The sequence below is a fragment of the Phasianus colchicus genome, chromosome 5 (assembly GCF_987193195.1).
Source record: "Phasianus colchicus chromosome 5, bPhaCol1.hap1.1, whole genome shotgun sequence".
NCBI classification, from domain to species: Eukaryota; Metazoa; Chordata; class Aves; order Galliformes; family Phasianidae; genus Phasianus; species Phasianus colchicus.
This window is the reverse complement of record NC_143440.1, coordinates 40105658-40124659: the sequence shown is the minus strand read 5'-3', so window position 1 is coordinate 40124659 and position 19002 is coordinate 40105658. Positions and strand designations below refer to the sequence as shown.

Genomic DNA, 19002 nt, shown 5'->3' with positions numbered 1-19002 from the left:
TACAGCTGACATGTAGTTTTGGCAGCTGCGTGCTGAAACAGAGGTATGTGTGCTCTGCTGTCCCACCTGCACCAGGAATGCAGAGCTCCTCCATCTGGGACACTGCGAGCTCCAGGGGGATCTAGCTGAGATCCCTTCTCTCTCTGCCTCATTTTTTAAGGCAACCTTTCTGCAAACATAGGTTCATCCCCCTCGAAGCTGACATCCATAATTTCTCTGCTCCAGCCGCTAGCATCACCAGGTGATACCTACAGCAGCACAGGCAGCTGGATGTGCGTGCGGCTGTGTGGACGGGCTGCAGGTGTCTGTACTCCTGTGCCCAGTGCCAGCCTGTGCTGTGTGCGCCTCCTCCCTGTGTAGATCACAGCACTGCTTTCTCCCTTTGGCTGGAGGACTTCTGTCTGGGCTCACGCTCAGATTTGCTCTTCAAGCAAAGGGCAGAGGCAGCGCTAAGTGAGGAAGTGCTGCATATTTCAGGAGGCAGGGTTCGGGACGTTTGTTCCAGACGGAGCCTGCTTGTTGATCTCACACGTCTCTCTTCCACACAACACACATAACTCAGTCAGCCATCTCCTCCGTGCCCTGCTGGTGCACAGGCTGCTTCCAGCCCTGCTCTCGTGTTCCCCCCCCCTCCTACCACTGCCCAGCCTGTTCCTTCCATTAGAGTTTAATGAGGCCCACCGGAGCTGGCGATTGAACCCCTTCAGTCACTGCTGAAGCCAAGGTCAAGCCTAGGGCAGGAATTGTCCACAAATACAGACACCAGAGTGAAGGGAAGGAAAGAACAATAAGAGCCATTTACTTCCAATGCACTTGAGCGCTTGAGAGATGCTGTCCCCCAGATTGCTGAGTCAGCAGCTGCTGACAAATTAGTCAACAGGATGACTGGGCCTCAGCTCCTGGCAATTAGTATTGACAAAGCTTTGTGTGTGCCTGTGTGTTTTCCCATTAGCTGTGGCTTGCACGCCTGCGGAGGGAGGAGGGACTGGGGAAGGAAATGTCTTGCTTTGACTTCACAAACACATGGAATTTGCATTCCCAAGGTCGTGCAGCAGTCATTTGGCTTCCTGTTTCAGCATCTTTGCAGGCTGTGGCTGTTATGAATAGAGTATGCTGAGAGCCTCTTAGGAGGGAGGTGCGTCAACACAGCTGGAGGAAGGGTGAGCCTGAGTGGTGGGAGCGGAGGCACTTTAGATTAGGAAGGGTGTAGTATAACCGAACTGTGGGGCCAGCAAAACCAGGCGGTGACATCAATGGGTAGACAGGATTTTTCTGCTGAGAATGGTATATCTACTACTAATGTTCAGCATTAGAATGAGAAGGGTATCACAGATCCAGAGTGAGTGGATTCGGCAGAGCTCAGTGATGAAACGATGGAAGGAGACAGAGGGGGATCAGAACTGGAATAAAAGGGGATTCTACAGGTCAGGAGTTCAGTGTCTTGTCAAAGCAATTTGGGAAGCTGGAGGCTAAAAGGTGGAGTTGCAGGTCAGGATTAAGCTGAATCTAAAAGCTGAATTCAGTCACTGCTTGGCGGAGGTCACTGCCTCCAATGCTGGCTGCAGGGATCACAGCCCCCACTGAGAACAATGACATTTCCTGGATTCAGCTCCGCTGGAATTACAAACACACTCTGTTGTTAAAGTCCTGCGAATCTCCTTTTGCCTTTCCAACCTTCCATGCCAGGTTACCCATGCTCTCTGACAGCACATGTGTTAAAAGCATGCAGGAGACCCTGGAAGAGAGGTCAAGTGCATCAGCTTTTTTAGCCTCCCTTCATCCATTGCATCTTTCCCTGGAGATCTGACTTTGCCACACCATCTTCCTCATTCTGACGGACTGGTCAGTGTGGTTTAGACAAAGCCCAGCTGTGCCTTGGATCTGAAAGGCCCAGCTCTGACCTAACAGGAGCTGGGCTTCGTTCTGGGTGCAAGGGGACCTGCCAGCCTGCATGTAGGTGCTCACAGAAGCTGAGTTCAGCAGAGAGCAGCAGCAGCAGCCTTCCAGTTCTTGGGGCTCCTGCCTGAGGGTGTGGAGAGAGGCTGTCTTTGTATCCACAGCATGCTGCTGTGCTGCACGCGATTGGAATCCAGGACTGCAAAGCTGCTGCTTAGAGCAACATGTGAATGTCTCTGCTCAAGCTTTTAAGGAAGGAATAGGTTAATGGAGATGGAGGTAGGTCAGAATGTTTTATTTTCCCAGTTTGTTGGGTTTCTTTCTAGGAACTGTAATGCTCACTTTGTAAGTTTTTGTGCCAGAGCCCAGCAGAGCCATAACCATTCACACTCCCGTATGCCTTGCGGAACCTGAGATGATTCGCGCCTTCTTCATTAGCAGACATTCCTCCTCCATTAGCTTCAGAGTGCCTCGTGTTTGCCGACAGTGAGGAGCAAGCAGCGAGATGCTCCCATGAAGCAGCTGACACAGGGCCCTGCTACTCCCCAGGTGGCCTGTCTGCTTCCATCCCTCTGGTTTGCTGCTTGGTCGTAGGCAGATGTAGAATGGACTTGTGCTGGCCTCCTAGCTGCCTAAACAGTGCTTTCTGGAAATATCAGCTGGCATTGCACTGCATCATTAGGTGTCTAAGTAGCTTTTGAATCTGGGTTTCTCTTCCTCCATGCTTCAATTCTTCCTCAGTCGGAGGGTCTGGCTGGTGTTTGTATCAGCGTGGGTTCTGCTGAAGGCCTGCACATGTGCCAGTCATTAACATGGCTGCTAAGGAGCTTGTGTGCTCCTATTGAGGAATGGGACAGGGGCCTTCCTTCCATCTCCTCTGGTATGGTGGTGGTGGACACCACTGGGCTATGCCTGCCATTGCTGCTGTGTCCAAGCTTCAAAACTTTCATCTGTGCCTTTTGTCACCCCACAGGAAGTAAATCCAGGACTCACAGCACTGCAGAGGCGAGAAGGAGACAATTAGACCTGAAGTGCTTGGCTTTGGAGTGCTGCAGTACCAAGGAACAGCTGTTTCTGTGGCCTTGTATCTTGCAGAAAAAAAGCAGGGCTGTCTAACCCTTTTACCATGACATTTGTTAGATACAAGTGCCATAAGGAATTGTACACAAAGGCCATCTGAGTTCATTCCTCTCTTTTCACTTACATAACCTTCCTAGTGAATGTCAGAAAGTGGATTATCACTTCATTACAAGTGATAAGAGTTCAGGGCAGCTTCAATGCAAATTCAGGCCCTTAGTTTTTGTCATGCAGCACTTACTTGTGGTCTATCAGTAACAGATCTCAGTAGTCGCTTTTTCTGATGTCAGATATGACAGGAGGAGAAAGGCTGAGTGCTTCCAGCATATGTCACTATTTGCTTTCTTGGAGCTGGTTAATAGGAAGTCTGCTTACATTTTCTCAGCATTATGATTTGGATCTAGCTGGCAGAGCCAATTCCACCTGAGTGAGAGGTATCCAGAAATACTGCTTCTCATTGTTCTGAGCAGGTCCTGCATTCTCATCAGAAACAAAAGAAGAAATGACACACCCAGTTATAACTTTGTTCTTTGAAATACTATACTTCACATATACACACACACACACACACATATATATATATAGACCTTGTAACCGTTGCCAGAACCCCCAGCTATACAACCTCCAAACTATAAGGGAGCTGAAAGTTTTGACTGCTCTGCTTTCTCTCCCTGATTCAGAGTGCCAGAATTGCACAGTTCTTGCACAGTGCTCCCAAAAACAGTTGTTTCAAACACATAGACTTGTTTACAGGAGGTACATATGTAACTGCAGAAAGATCTGGAGAGACTGCAGCATTTGAGAGAATGGAAGGGTTGCCTCCTCATGACATCACAAGGAAAAATATATCAAGGAGCAGGTAATGCTCAGGTGTCACAGTGAGGACAGTGGTATCTAGGATACTATGGGAGTTCTGTTTCCTCTGTCTAGTCACGTTTTATTTCAAACAAGGTATGCCTCATGCAGAGAACAAAATAAGGATGGATACAGTGGCAAGGTACAGAAGAATTTTAGTAATGCTGAGTTATGACAGATATTTACTAACAGTAATTCACATTTCTGTCCTGAGGCACGCTCCTAAAGGCAGCTGCTTTCAGGAAACAGCCTGCAAATTACGCTCTCCCTGTCTGGCTGATACCTGCTGTCTCTCCTCTGTTCTTTAAAGTGGATAGTTTTCTGATGGAAGGCACTAAGTTAATTTTGGAGTCTAAAAGGTAAATGCAGGACAGGGCAAGTTTCTTCAGTGTAGGCCTAACGTTATGCCTCCTGCCCTCCTGGAAGTCATGTGTCTGAGGAATGCAATGGCCTCTTTTCTGAGCTGGCAAGCTGTGTCATTTGTAGCGTTGATACTTGTCCCAGTGGGACTCAGGCTGAGATTTTTCCATCCTTCCCTTGCCCAGTTCATTTTGTCTAGAGTGCCAAAAAGCTGTCAAATGGCATTTTTGCAACTATCAATCTAGACTGGGCTGGACCTGGTGACATGGAGGTGAAAGGATCTGGAGTCGGTTTTCCTGTACTGCTAAGCTAGCCAGTCCCTCCTTGTGCTTATTGAGGGGGTCAGCTCTGATAATGTCACTATGAATATTTTGCTGCCATTTAGCTAATAAGCTACATTTCCTGTTGCAAAATAATGTTAGGAGAAATAAAGGAAAAAGAACTGCCATGGAAGGAAACAAAGACAAATTCTGTGCCCATTTTTAAAGTGTGCTCGTGCCATAGCCTGGCTCCTATTTAACAACAGGTCTGACATAAGGTTTTCTGACTGCATTGAGGAAATATGTCCTTGAAAAGATGTTTTTATGTTTTTACAAACCAAATCTTTGAGAATTATCATTTCACCATTTTTCTCCAGCTGTACTTTGGTTTCCGTTGCCATATGCAGAGCAGATTGAACTCAAAAAAGAACAAAAGGACTATGGTACCTCACTAAGAATCAGTTACTCCGCCTTTAATATCGATGATAAAAATAATTAAGACTTTCTACTTCTCTAGTGTGTTCCATCCGAGGGTCTCAAAGCATTTTAACAAACATTAAGTAATTACACTTTTCATCTCCTCCCTGAGGCTTTTGCTGTGCTGGAGGTGGTTCAGTCCAGTTTGGTCGATGTGGCTGTTGAAATCACAGCTGATTCTCTATCCAGCAGTTAAAAAAAGCCTCCAGAAATCCTCATTTCTTACTACTGCTGTCCTTTCATCCCACTGCCGTGCTTCCCAGTCTTCGTTTGGTGGATGGTTTCTTTTCACATGGTTTATGCAGGCACAGATCTGCAGGTTCCATCTCCTCAATCTGCCCGGTGCTGGGTGGCCTCTGGCACTAGCACAGTGGTCAGCAGCTGAACTGACCCTAGCCCCACAATTACTGAAGCGTTAAAGGTTCTTAAAGCCACTTTCGGTTTCCATAGTCTTCCCCAGCCTGGTTAGAGTGAGGAATCTGAGCTAGAAAGAAATGGAAAGAGAAGGGATAAGGATCTCTAAGTGCAAGTGCTTGAAAAGTAAGTCTTTCTGTAAGCATTTTATTTTGAAATATATCAAGTGTTTGTGAACAAAATACAGAAACTGCTTATCCCATTGCTGAAATTAAGTCATTCTTAGTTTGAATGTGGCAGATGTTCAATGGTACAGGGCAGCACCTGTGCCGTCTTTTAACAAAGGGAGGAATGAGATCTGGCTGAAACGAGAGGAAATTGAAGAAATCAGAAATGAGCTGCCCAAACTGGGATGTGGTCATTGGAATCCATTTTTCTTTTTAAAGGAAATATATCAAAGAGTCTTTAATCATAATTAATATGCTGTTTTATTTGGCTTCAAAAACAGTCACAATAAAAATAGTATAAGTAATAAATAAACAACTATGCTAAGTATGCAGCAAGCCTTGGGGCTCTTGCTGGCAAGAGAAACTGTTGAAATACTTTTGAATTGATATTTATGTAACATCTTTTGTCTTGGGGATCCCAAACTATATCGCCAACTGCAGCTTTGAAAAGCTTGTGAACAAGGCAAGCCATATGTTGTTTTGTTAACAATATCATTTTCAAACTCATCTGCAGCATTTCTAATTAGAAGAATGTAGTGTAAAGGATTTGATTTCATTAATTAGTGTTCAATACTGTGCATTCCTCATGTGGAAACCAAAGTGACCGGCATATTATAAGTATGCTGGCATACTTAGAATAGAATGAATTACTAATTTAATAATGTGCACTGCTAACTGCAGATCATATGTTTCGTCCAGAGCAGTCAAGGCACTTTACAAAGGCTGGAGGTAATAAAGAATGATCCTTCCAGTTAATTAGAAATGTATATTCTGTTCCTGAGATAGCAATTATCATTCAGTAAATCCTATGGCTTCCTTGTGTTTAAGGCATCTTACTGTCTGTGTATTACAGATAAAGTAATAGAAGAGATAAATTCAGATGTACACAGTCTGTGGCAATTTAGGGACAAAATCAGGTCTCTTGAGCCTTTATTTCAGTGCTGAAAACACTGTTCCTCTCTGTTTTGCTGGGCAAAGGATGCAGAACTGAAGAAAGGCTTATAGAGGATGACCTTCAGGGTCACCCTCTCCTGTCCCCTGCCATCAGAGGCACCCTGTCTTGTCGTGGCTTTTGTGACTGTGACAAAGAAAGAATGAGTCACACTTCTCTGCTGGACACCAGACTGCTCATTGATACAGTTCAGGTTGCTTTTTTGAAAAAAGGGTGGTATCTTAATGGCATTTGCAGTGGAAAAAGGCTGGTCTGGTTTGTTCTCTGGGAATAGAGCAGAATGGCAACCTTCCAGGTTCAGGTGCTGGAAGTTTAAAATCATATTGCTACTGAGTAGTTTTGCTCACAGACTTGGCTTCAGCTCTGCAATTCCCTGGCTGTGTTGAACAGTACTTTCTGAAGGCTAGAATATCCCTTTATATACAAGAAAAAAAAAAATCAGGAAGCATCTTGTAAGAGCATCTGCAGATCACATTTTAAACTGATGCCTGAATTTAGTTTGCGTGATGACAGGATGGGAAGGTAGGATTGGAAGATCATCCAGTCAATCCTTCGTTCCCAGAGAGGAGAGCACTCCTGGCAGATGTTAGCTGAAAGGTTCCTGAGGCTTTTTGCTGAGAAATTCTATCCATCAGAATAGCTAATCATCCTCCTAGCTATGATTTTGGCCCACCATGTCCTGTTGCTGTACTTCTTATGAGCTAGCCCTGCCAAAAGAGATTGCTTATGTGTCTCCCGGTCCCTGCATGGATTTGGTCCAGGGTGCTACACTTGTATAGCACAGCAGCAGATGGGCACAGGCATCAATCAGCAAGGCTGTTAGGTCAGGCAATGCCCTCACTTGGAGCACTGGGCAGGCTCATCAGTTCGTATGAACTCCCCACATGGGCTGCTTTCCTCTGTGGCTGCGCAGTGCTCAACAGACAGGCAGGCAGCACACTGAGAGTAACCAATTCTGCAGACACTTTTAGTCCTTAGTATTTTATTGTCAAGGGGATGAGAATGCACAGAAATTGTGAGGATCTCACCCCCTTCTCACTGCCCACTGCAGAGCTGCTATCCTCTGATCTATTTTCTCTTCGCAGTATAAATAGTTACAGAAATAAAGCTTCCCGAAGCTTGAAATGAATCACAGCATGTAGCAGCAGCCATGATCGTGCTTCTCATCCCTGTTGCTTCCATCCTCCCCACTTGGTTACTGTCCCTTGGTTCCTGTCTGTAAGCTTTTGGAGCGTGAGAGATGCTGAAGCTGGATAGCAGGGACAGGCAGGAAGAGGGTGCAGAAGGTAGCAGCAGGGATGGGGAAGCAGCTGAATGACAGCAAGAGAACCATAGGAACGCTGGTGAAGCTGGGAGAAGCACATGCAATCACAGAAGGGCTCTCCTCTGGAACCTGGATCAGAATCATTATTTCTGCATGCAGACATTTCTCAGCTGTCAGATTACAGCTGTGAAACCCACTGGAAAGCTGTACATCACTGTTTGTCTTTAGTAGTACATGCATCTGGAAAAACATCAAGTCTTCAGATGGCATTTAATCCTCTGTCTGTAGTCTGCCTGTGGCTGTAGGAAGGGTGGAGGGGGAAGATAGGTGCTGAAATCTGAGCTGGCCCAACACAGGCTGAAAGAAAGGCTGGTGCTGTCCTCATTCACCCAGCAGTGCACGCCAGAGCAGCTGCTGCCTGGGGCAAGAAATGGGAGTGAAAGTCTGTAGTGCTGCACATGCATTTCTCACATCTTTATTTTGGAGTGCTGGCCTCTGCAATCCTTACACTTAAATGTAGGTTTTTAAAATGCTATTTATAATGGGTGTTGGAATTAGTAATACTGCTGTCATTTTCCCAGCCATGTTAGAAACACCTACCTCTGCTCTGTGTTGTTTAATACGAGCTGGTGAAATCACTAATCCCAAGTCAGGGATGAGGACAATCAAAGCGTGCCGAGCCTTTCTCGCTTAGTTACTTAGATCTTATCCAACATCAGACACGACATCGTGGTGCTTTGCGATCGCCATATCCGTGTGTTGCTCCCTGCCCCTGCTCCTCTGTTCACAGCTGTGCTGCTGAGAGCTGCGTCTGCCTGCTGGGGCTAGGGAGAATCTCCTCTCTCAAGACACTTGACTGAAGGAGGCCATAGGGGATAATCTGGCACTAACCTATCCCTCTCCCAACCCCCTGCACGGGCAGCCATGGGAACTAATAGGCCTTTTCCTGCCTGACGTCTCCGATTCACAAAATTTTCTGTGGCGGATGTGGTGCCAGGAGGGGTTATTTTGGGGCAGATTCCTTTTCATTTGTTTTGTTTGCCTCTTTCTATAGCAGTGTGGCAATCCTGGCCCTGGCAGCGGCGGAGCTGAGGGGCGGGAGTGGAGCTGCTGAGGCCAGAGGCCCCGCAGCCTGATGTCCTCTGGCCGCCCGCACCAGCTGGGGCTGTGGCCGGGGGGAGCAGGGCCTCTGGCTCATTCAGAGTTCACCCACGGTTATTTTTAGCTCCTTAATGCTCTTCCCAAGCCCCCTGGAGCTTATTTCTCTCCTCCCAGCAATGACACTTTGTGAGCCACTCAGCAATGGGTTAGAAGGCGCTGAAAAAAGCCAAAGGGCGGTCAAAGGGGGTAGTGCTCAAAGAGGAGCACTGGGGGGATGAGGAAATGCCTGAGCCCCTCCTGCATAGCTCTGCTTGCTGAGTGCAGTAGGGGAACATATGAAGGAGGCAGAGGAGGAAGGAGGGCAGGGCAAAGGAAGAGCAGAAAAATGAATGAGGAGAAAGGATAAGAAGAGTTGTGGTATACAGAAGGAGCTAAGTGAGGTGAAGGAGGGTGTCCACTGCTGGAGCGTGGCTGAGAGAACAAGAAAACAAGAAGAGCACTTATTATCTCCCTGAGAAGTCTGGGGCTCTCTTACCAAGTGGCCATGGGCCCACAACTCCACACAGAGGCTGTACCTATTCCCTTCTAGTCAGGTAGGAGCTTCCAGTGACAGAAGATGCTGTTAGTTGGAGGAAGGCAGTTCTAAATTGTAAGAAGAGAACTAAGGCATACACTGCAGAGAGACTTCTCCCATGCCTGGGAGAGCTGCCTGCAGCCCGTGCTGCCTCCTGTCTGGGCGGGCTCTGGGCAGGTCTTAAGATGGGACCATATTCTAGACGTGGTCAAAACAGGAGCGCAGTATCTAAAACCCACCTTCACCTGCCATTGGTACAAAGCACTGCAACCACCACTCAAGCAATAAAGAAAGTAATAACAGCTGATGTGATCAGCTGCTGAGGACCTGAGTGTGAGGACTGAGGTCTCATGTCTGCCTTCATGTTCCAGTGTGTGCCTGTCTCTTTGTGGTTTTTGCACTCACAAATGCAGGATTTCTGCTTTCCAAGCAATAGGGAATGTATCCGCACCATGCTCCAGGAGAGGTTATTCTGCACTGTCCTCCTCCTTCCTCAGCTGGAAAACAGCTGCCTGAGAGGCACAGCAAGCCTTTCCCTTGTGAGCCGTCTCTTCCCTTACTGCGTGAGGATGAGAAAGCTGCTCTTGTTTCCCTTCTCTTCGTAGGAGCTAGATAGGAATAATTGGGTTGTTCCGTTGGTTACCGTAGCCTGCCTGCATGCCACACTGATACCAAGCAGAAATAATCTGCTCAAAATAACATGGCTTCCTCCCTACGCCATCCCCACCTCCTCCCCATAGCTGCACTTTACAATGGTTTCTTCTCGGTTTTCCAAAGTCCCAGCTGTGTGCGCTTGTCTCAGGCAGGGGAAGTGGGTTGCCTGGATACAGTCCCTCTGACAAACAGTGCGTTCCTGCTGGAAATCAGGCTGCAGCCCTTCCCTCTCCTCCCCCCCCCTTCCCCAGAACCACTGTTGGGTATGGAAGGTGGATTTGAGTCCCCTGAGGGTTTTCAGGTGCAAAAAAGGGAAAGAGGGAAAGAAGATGGAGCATTATAGATGTCAGTGCGCCCCCCTCACCAAAAAGAAAGAGCAGGGTGCAGGGATGGCAGACAGGTAGGACCAGGATATTGCTCTGTCCTTGCTGGAAGCCAGTATGAAGCTGCTCCGACTCCATGCAAGTGGATCTGACACCTTGGCTGAGCCAAGAAGCCACTTAGAAATTGTGTCATGCAGTGAGATTGATAGAGTCTAGCAAGGGCAAGCCCAAGTGAGCTTACCCAGATGTCAGGATAATCATTGTGCAGAAAATGAAGTTGCATGGAAGGGGACATAGTTGGGAAGAGATTAAATGATTCCCAGTCCTCTTGGTGGGTCTTGCTTCACAGTTTCACAATTACACAGCTTCCTCTGCACCAGACAGCTTCCTTTGGCTGATGATGCTAAAAAGTTGGCCAATGGGGAAGAGCATCGTGATGTGCCTACAGGTGTCTGAGCTGTAAAGACCATGGGGAAGTGTTCAGATTGTTTCAAAAGCATCTAATCAGGACAAATATGAGAAAGATGGAAGAACATTTACTATCCATATCAGAAAAAAAAATAATTTCCTGCTTCCTTTATTCCCTGATTTTTTCAGTGCAAAAGGACACATTTCAGTACAAATACTGAAAATCCTTGCAAAGGATAATTTGTCAGCAACATTACAAAGTCTCTACAAAACAAAATTCGGTAACTGAAAATTGTATGACCAAAAGCATCATCATACTCAACCCATCTGTCTTCAGCAGCATGGTCCTCTTCCCCATAAGCATTTGATAAGAGCCAGTTTCAGAAACAGAATAATTGGACTAAACTGATGGGTCCAGCAGGAGCGCTTCCATTCTAGAAGTCAGTAAAGGAGGTGGCTTTTGTAGCACAACCTAAAACACAACAGATGAAATGTGAAATACAAATGTTATTTCAGAACCAGAAGGAGAAAGCCAAATCCCTAAGCTAGGACTCTTTTTATGGGGTTGCCCTGCCAGGAGCATTCTGTCCCCAGAGCGGCAGTGCTCTGCCGAGGCTGGCATGGCAGGTCTCAGCGGGAGGTGGGTGTCTCTCAGTTACACAAGTCTCACTCAGGGCTCTTCCAAACCAAAGGAGCATTTCACATTCCCCAGGAAAAGCGATGGCCACCCACTGCAGCTTGGCAAGCACTGGTGGTTCCCAGTGAGAAAGTCTATTCAACTGGCAGTCATCTGCATTCTGCAGTGGTTTCAGTTTCTTAGTGCACTTAGGGCACAGTTCTTGATGCAGTGCTTTCAGTGGGTATAGCATGATATCGTGTATGGGTGGCAGTAGAGCTTTCTACTCTGCAAGGAATGGTTGCAAACTCTTAGCCACATTAAGATAGAGAAGTGCATTCCTAGACACCGGCATGGTAATCTAAAATCATCTTGGGCTTTGACAGCTTCTCTGTTTTGCCAGCCAAAGTACCAGTGAAGACAGGTCCCAGCAATCAGAGAGACTTGTGTCAGGCCTGCCTTTCTCCTTGTTCTCTTCCTTCAGCCTGTCAGCAGCACCTTAGTCTTCTGATGCAATGTTGGAGAGTCGCAGTCAGGCGACTGTGTGTTAATCTGCAGATAAACCACAAAGCTGGGATTCATTCTTGTATAACAAATGCTGCAAGCCATGCCTTCTTGCTAGCCCTTCTGTTAATCCTGTATGAATATCAAGTAATGAAAGTGGCAAAACAGAACAGCACAGCACCCAGGAAATGCAAAGCCCTGGAGCAATTGCCACTAATACTCCAAGGATGCTCCTAGGATATGTGGGAAAGCTTCTCAGGGAAGAAGTCCCATGGGAAGGGGAGAGAAGGGAAGGGAAAAAGAAAATAGTACTGATCTCTGCTAGGGGCAAAAAGGATGCACAGATAAGGGTTTCTTTTTATAATCTCAAGAAATTATGATAAATCAGTGCATAATGGGACAGTACTGATGGGACTTGTTAACAGTGATGGCTCTTCTTCATTTTCTTCTGCATTAGACATGCTGAAATCAAGAGACAAGGTACAGGTCTTGTTGAGAATCAGGGTCTGACAGAGGAGGGAAAAAGGAAGAAGAGAGAGAGGAGTCTAATCACGGGTTCTTTCTTTGCATTTTTTTTTCCCTCTCATTCCCATTTCAAAGACAGGGAAAAAGAGAAAGACACATATAGAGAAAGAGAGCGTGAATCATTTAACATGAATTTTGCCTGAATGAGGACTGACATAAGTGTGTGAAACAGGAAGGAAATGTATGAATAATGCAGAGCAAGGCTCTGTGCAGACAGAAGACTGTTATTGTGTCCTTGTTTACAGCTTCTGAAAGCACAATCAAATAGATATGGAAAGAGCACAAAAAGCCTGCATGGTCATCTCATGCTGAAAAGGTGTTAAAATACATTGCAGATCACAAAATAACACCTTTCAATCACTGCACCATATTTGCTCATCTGCTCACAAAGAAGAGAAGGAGTTGGTGCTTCTCTAAGTCAGGCAGCAGCTGGCTTTGTTCCCTGTGCAGGTTAGACTTCTCTAGCTGTGCAGTGGCTGCCGGTGCAGGCTGCTGCAGGATCACAGATCACAGAACTCACCCTGAGCAGCTCTGGCATGTAGCCTTTACCATACATGCCTGGGAGAAGAGTTGCCAAAACTACAAAATAAACAATTTTTTTCTAATGAGGGGGACCTCTGCAAGAATGCGTATCTGCTCTTGTGCTCATCTACACCACAGAGTTGGTGCAAGGAGCAGAACTCATTTCTTACTCCTTTTATGGGAGGAAGTATGGCTAGAAACTTGCATGCTCTCCTGGGACACTGGGACAGCTGGTTTGCATTTGTAGCTTTGCCACTGGCTGGCTTTGGCCAAGCATCATCATTTTTGTGCCACTGGTGAGGCACTTTGAAATCTAACAAAAAGCAGCATGTAAGAGCTGGATATTAATGCTGGTTATTCTAAGAAGTCCATCAACATACCGTGTGGTCTCTTGCATTCTGTAATTAAGGCACACTTCTGCCCTAAGGAGGATATTCTTATTCCTTCCCATGCTTTATATCCACTTCTGGATGGAATTTGCAATAATTTCCGAGGTAGCTTGTTGGATCCCCTCTGTGTGTTTGGTCCTTCTCCAAATCACAGTCTATGAGTTCATCTGTGTATGACGGGCAATTCTGGTTGCATTGTGTGCCTCAACAATTCAGTAGCAGCAGAACTCACACAGTCATCCATAGTTGCTGAAGATTTCTCAAAAAGGTTTAAGGCAAAAAGCTACTTGAATGACTCTTTCTCTAATTTATTGCTTGGTTGGACTAGCAAGAGATATAATACAAGTGTTTATGGAGGTGATTGAGCCTGGAGGCTCAGAATTTTGGACAATAGACAGGAGCCTACCTGGAGGTCTAAGGAAGGGTGACTCCTTAAAGGAGGACTCTGGGTAGGGGGCAAAGCCAGGAAAGTGAGGTATAAAGAAAGGCACAATCAGAAACATTGATGTTTAAATTTGAATTAACAAAAGCAGAGAGAAGGAAGAAGCAGGGTATTTGAGGGCAAGAATGTAAGAGACATGAGAGGACTTTGAACAGAATGAAACTCTGTGTGGAATTATCCTATTTGTCATAGAAGTCTCTTTGCGTGCAAATAGGCATTCTGATATTCAGCCTATCTATCTAGCTGACCCAGTGTGATACATAAGGACAGACTATGAAAAGCCCTACTTGACACAGAGACAGGCACAGTTTTAAGTACAGTACGTGAGCAGCCAGCTTGTGTAGAAGCAGTGGTGCAGATGTGATGCAGTGATGAAAATAAATGTGCCTGAAACTTCAGGGATGGAAAATGCACATTCTATCTTCTGCCTCCTAGAAATCTGCTGCAGTCTTTCATCAGCCAAAAGAAGCGGCAGGTCTAAGTCAAAACTGTCTGCTTTTGGTTCCTTACCTCACCCTTACCCAGCACCTCCCCGGCCACCCAGCAAAAGGAGAAGGCAGCAGGGATTGTCATGTTTTCAATATATTGTATTTCTATGGTGTTATTAGAGTGCACTCCATTTGATTTTTATCTTTGCACCTGGAAATGGAAGCTGCAGGTGCTTGTGTGCTGTACAGCTACTGGATGTAATGAGAAGTGACAGGGCAGTTCAATCTCTGGGGTCCTTTCAGTCCATGGGCTCTCTGCTGAGAAACCCAACAAGGTGGGCAGTTAGGCTGATCTTTCTTCTTAAGTTGTTCTGACATATCTCCTTCGGGAAATGTACCGATGCCCCATAACTTGTATCATGCAGCTCCCCTGGCTGCATCAACTGGCATTTACTTCTGGTCACTGATAATCTGAGCTCCAATCAATTCAGTAGCCTAAATACGAAAGGCTTCTTTCTGTGGTCTGCACAGCACTCCAAACAGTTGTGGGGAGGAGGTGGATGTTCAGTCGGTGATGAGAGAACAGGTCTCTTTTCAGCTGGGCTTTGAGATCTTTTGAGGGAAGATAGTAGGAAAGATGGTAATCACTGGCTTTTGGAGAGAAAGACAGCAAACTTCTGGCCTGAATTAGCAGCTCTAAAATGCAGTGAGATCAGCTATTCCTGCAGAGATTGTGATGCTGCAAAGAAAAATCATGCCAGCAGCAGTCTTTGTGTAGAAGTTGCTCTTGCCAACTCCTTTCTTCCTACCCATATACTCAATACCCCTTTTTCACTGTGCTCTAGGAGTTGTGGAGAAGCCCTTCCTTCCCAGACATTGATTTAGACTGCCGTAATGTGGACCTGGAATACATCACACCCATTTCTCTACTCCTACAATTAATTTACAGTTCATATTATCTCCCTATAATAGAAGACGAGGAACAGCGAATCCAGCTTTTAAAATGAAGGAGAACATCACTGATGCTACCACTGCATAAATGAAGAACTATCTTGAGACCATCTTCTGTAAAGGAAGATGTATTACACTGAACCCATGCTCCCACATGCTTTAATAAAATCAGACTGTGTTGAAGCTGCCACTCTCATAAATGGGAAAGCACAGATAGAGTTTTGAGTCAGGAAGGTCTGCCAGGCAGTGTCCCCACTCTGTACATATGGAACTTGCCCCTGTCTTTCCAGGCCTAGTGCTGAGCTAACTGCGTACAGCCTGCAGTAGCTGGTGAACTGTACAGCATCCAGCCTTGCGTACATGAAGGCCATGCTGAATGATCTCCACATATATGGACAGGCATCCTCACACAATTTGCTCTCGCAGCAGGTGAGCCTTATCCAGTCCAACATAGCACCCACTTTAATGAAGGCTGAGATATCGATCTCCCCAGTAAATCAAGGTGAGATCTGTAGATTCCTCCCAATAAAGGATGGCAGCTGTATTGATTCTCTCCTTCCCACCCCCTGTAAGTGAAAGCAAGACATATTAGTTCCTCCCCATTAAATGAAAGCAAGCTGCATTGAGGCTACCCCCATAAATAAAAGGTGGGCCACACTGACTTAGACCTCAACCACATAAATGGAGGTGAAATGTATTGATTCCATCTTCTGTAATTGAAGGAGAGCTGTATTACGGTCCTCCTTCCAACATAAATGACGGCAAAGCATATTGATTCTATCATTGTGAAGTGAATCGTTAGTTTTGTTGAATACCCCCAAAATATCTGAAGGAAAGCCAGACAGAACTTAGCACCTTATCCAGAAATTTCTCTTGATCTGTTAGTTACATATTGAGGCTTTTACTGCACTGGCAGAGGGTCTTACTGCTTGAAAGCTCTGGGCAAAAAATGAAGTGCCCAGACCCTGGGGCTGCGACGTGATGGCCAAGCAGAAGGCTTGCTAATCCCAGGCCATGCATTCAGGCAAGCTCCATCTCGTTCTGTGCCTCTTCTCCGTAGCAAGGATAGTGATTTTCCCCTGATATTAGGTGGGAGAACAGATTTATTCACAATTTTATACAGTGTTCTGTGTGCTAAATAAGACCTAGAGACAGCAATGGAAGTGGATGGAGTGCTGCAGGGCAAAATGGTTCAGAAATAAGGTGCCCTGAATGTGCCCTGTGACTTAGGAGCAGCTAGGCCCATACACTGCAGATAAATAATTAGCAGCAGCTGCCTGGAGCCTGCTGTGATCTTTGCTCTTAATTATTCCTGCTCCTTCCCACTCGTCTCTACTAACAGAGCTGCTTTTAATTGGTCTTTGCAGATGTGAAAGATAGCAGAGGTAGCTGGGTGCAGCACCATGCTTGGGATTCAGCGTGCTGGGCAGTGACTTCTCGTGGGCAGCAGCAGGAGTGGTGCAGGGCTGTGGTCAGAATCACTGCTCTCCTTCACAGATCATGCTCAGCCCAAGAAAATGATAAAAACCAGGGCAGTGCAAGGACAGCTGGTGATGGAAAATACAGGAGGCGACTCCTTGGTTCCCCAGGGACATCTCCATGCTTTCCCCGTGGCACTCCATTGCACCGTTGTTGTCTTTTGTTGCACGTAAGGACCATTGTAGTCCTTGGGGGAGCTGCAGAAGACAGCTGTAGAGGATGGAATAGCTGAGCCTCGCACACGGCCCTGCCTGTGCCTTTCCTTCTGATTTGTCCCAGCAGTAGCAATGAGACAGCAAAAAGAGAAACAAACAAGAAGACAAAGAACAAAGCACAGCCTGGCACGAGGAAGTTAAATTCAAGAATAAAGGCACTAAGCATCTCACAGGATAAATCATGCAATTGTCACTTTTTTTGCCCAGTGCTGCTGAAAAGAAATCCACCTCTGGCAGATGTGGTGTGGCACAGAGCAGTGCCCTGGCTCCTGGAAGCTTGGCGCCGTGCCACTTTGTGTGCCAGGCCTGGGGGTGGGACTGGCACAGGACCCCTGCAGCAGCCAGTGCTCAAATGCGGACATGGCAGTGTAGGATAGATGGCATGGGAGGTGGAGCAGAGAAGGGAAGGATGGATGTTCTGTGGGTCTGCAGCAGTGCCGAAAGGGGTGCTGGCATCTTATGTTGGCCATGTCCCAGGGTACTACCGTGAGTAATGCAAGCTTTGATCTGTTCTCTAGGATAAAATTCCACGATGTATTTTACCACGCGTTTCTTAACAGGCAATCATTTCTCTTAAATTCTCAGAAAAAATAAGGTGTGTTCTTTTTTTTTACATGAATTAGCTATTCCTGGCAAATTTTGTGTTCTTCCCACATGGGTGATTTCAAAGAAGTATTTCCAAGTACTGCTGCTTTGCCCAGAGCAGACTGTGAAAATGCCATTGAAGAGCCAGCTCACCCCTAGGCCCATTTTCCTTGCAATTCCCTCACATCTCCAACTGTCTGAAACCTTTTCCGAGAGGATTTAGATCGAATTTTGTGCTGATTTTCTACAAGTGTCTTATGTCTTCCCAACGAGTGGTGAAAGAGATTTGTTCCGTGCAGCATTGGGGATGCAAATATCATTCGTGTTTCACTGCAGTGCTTGAAAGGAGGACCAGACAGTTGCCATGGCAACAGCACATCTGAGCCAGCTGTAGTTGCCTTGGCAACGGAAATGATGGGAGCCAGCAAAAATACTCCCAGAGGAACAACCATTTTAAAACACACACAAAAATTCCCTTAAAATAAAATACTGCTTTGAAATTTCAGGAGCTTAAAAACAAGGAGCAAACCAGGGGAGAATGCCAATACCCTCTCATGGTCCTGGGGCTTTCCTTCCTTACATTTTTGAGAGTCAAGGAGTTGGAAGTAATCCATTGATGGCCAGAAAGGGGGTGAGAGTAAAGTCCACCACACCTTTGGTTTCTGGTCTGCTGGCCCTGTGGGAACGCTCTGCGCTGACAAATCTGCACCGGGAGGGTGCAAATCAGTACTCAAGGCAGGTCTCTCTCTCATTTGCAGCAGCTCTCCTTCTGTAAAACTAAGAGTTCCTCATGCAAGTGGTTCCAAATGATGAGATTATATGGTCCCTGGTCCCTGCAACAGGCATTGTTTTTTTTTCTGGAAACAGGGGGAAAGGTGCACTGCTGGAGATGTCCAGCACTTGAGCCCTTCTTACTGGTCTTCAGCATGGCCCAGTGTGTTTGATATTGCACTAAGAAGAGGAATCCACTGCAACCCACATCTCATCTGGATGCTTTGTTAGTGCTTACTTGTAACTCTTAGCTTTAATGCTATGGATAATCAGAGAGAATGACTGAAGCAGAGAAAGAAATGATGCTGCAGAAGGAAAGAAGGCAAATAACTTCAGCATCCACGGAGATGAAAAGATCTGGGGGTCTCATGAGAATATAATAAGTCAAACACAGGGATTGAGATTGGGAGTGGGGGAAGAGAAGAGAACGGATGGAGGCAGAAGCCAACAGGAATAGACGGGGTAATAGGGGAGGGTGAGGCAGGAGAGCCTCAAATTGGGAAATGCTAGGTTAGAGGGCGGATGCTGAAGCTAGCGTGTGTGGTGAAATGAAAAGCAATGAGGAGGTGAACAGGAAAGCATGCAGAGCCTGCAGCAGATGGAGGCAGGCAGGATGGAAGCAGGCAGAGATGAGAGGACCGATGGGAGCAGGGAGGCAGACATGGGAGATGAGGGTGAGCAAGCTGGGGACAAAGCAGGGGCTTGGGATGGGGGGAGATGAAGCCTGGCTCAGTATGTACAGGGGAAAGGATTGTCGAAGAGAGGCAGGAGGTGTGAAGGCCAGATAATGTAC

The 19002-nt window shown here is 46.4% G+C and overlaps 3 long non-coding RNA genes across 3 annotated transcripts; 2 read left to right on the top strand and 1 right to left on the bottom strand.

The window, feature by feature from the left end:
- The first annotated feature begins 1073 nt into the window (after positions 1–1073).
- LOC149917871 (uncharacterized) lies at positions 1074–17032 on the top strand. Its single transcript, XR_016466992.1, has 3 exons — positions 1074–1160; positions 15450–15588; positions 16527–17032. It is a non-coding gene; the product is annotated as an uncharacterized LOC149917871 (long non-coding RNA).
- On the bottom strand, positions 2176–3800 carry LOC116228963 (uncharacterized). Its single transcript, XR_004166906.2, has 3 exons — positions 3561–3800; positions 3215–3446; positions 2176–2893 (listed from the first exon to the last, which is right to left on the bottom strand). It is a non-coding gene; the product is annotated as an uncharacterized LOC116228963 (long non-coding RNA).
- LOC116228964 (uncharacterized) lies at positions 3865–15342 on the top strand. Its single transcript, XR_004166907.2, has 2 exons — positions 3865–3970; positions 15054–15342. It is a non-coding gene; the product is annotated as an uncharacterized LOC116228964 (long non-coding RNA).
- Positions 17033–19002: the final 1970 nt, after the last annotated feature.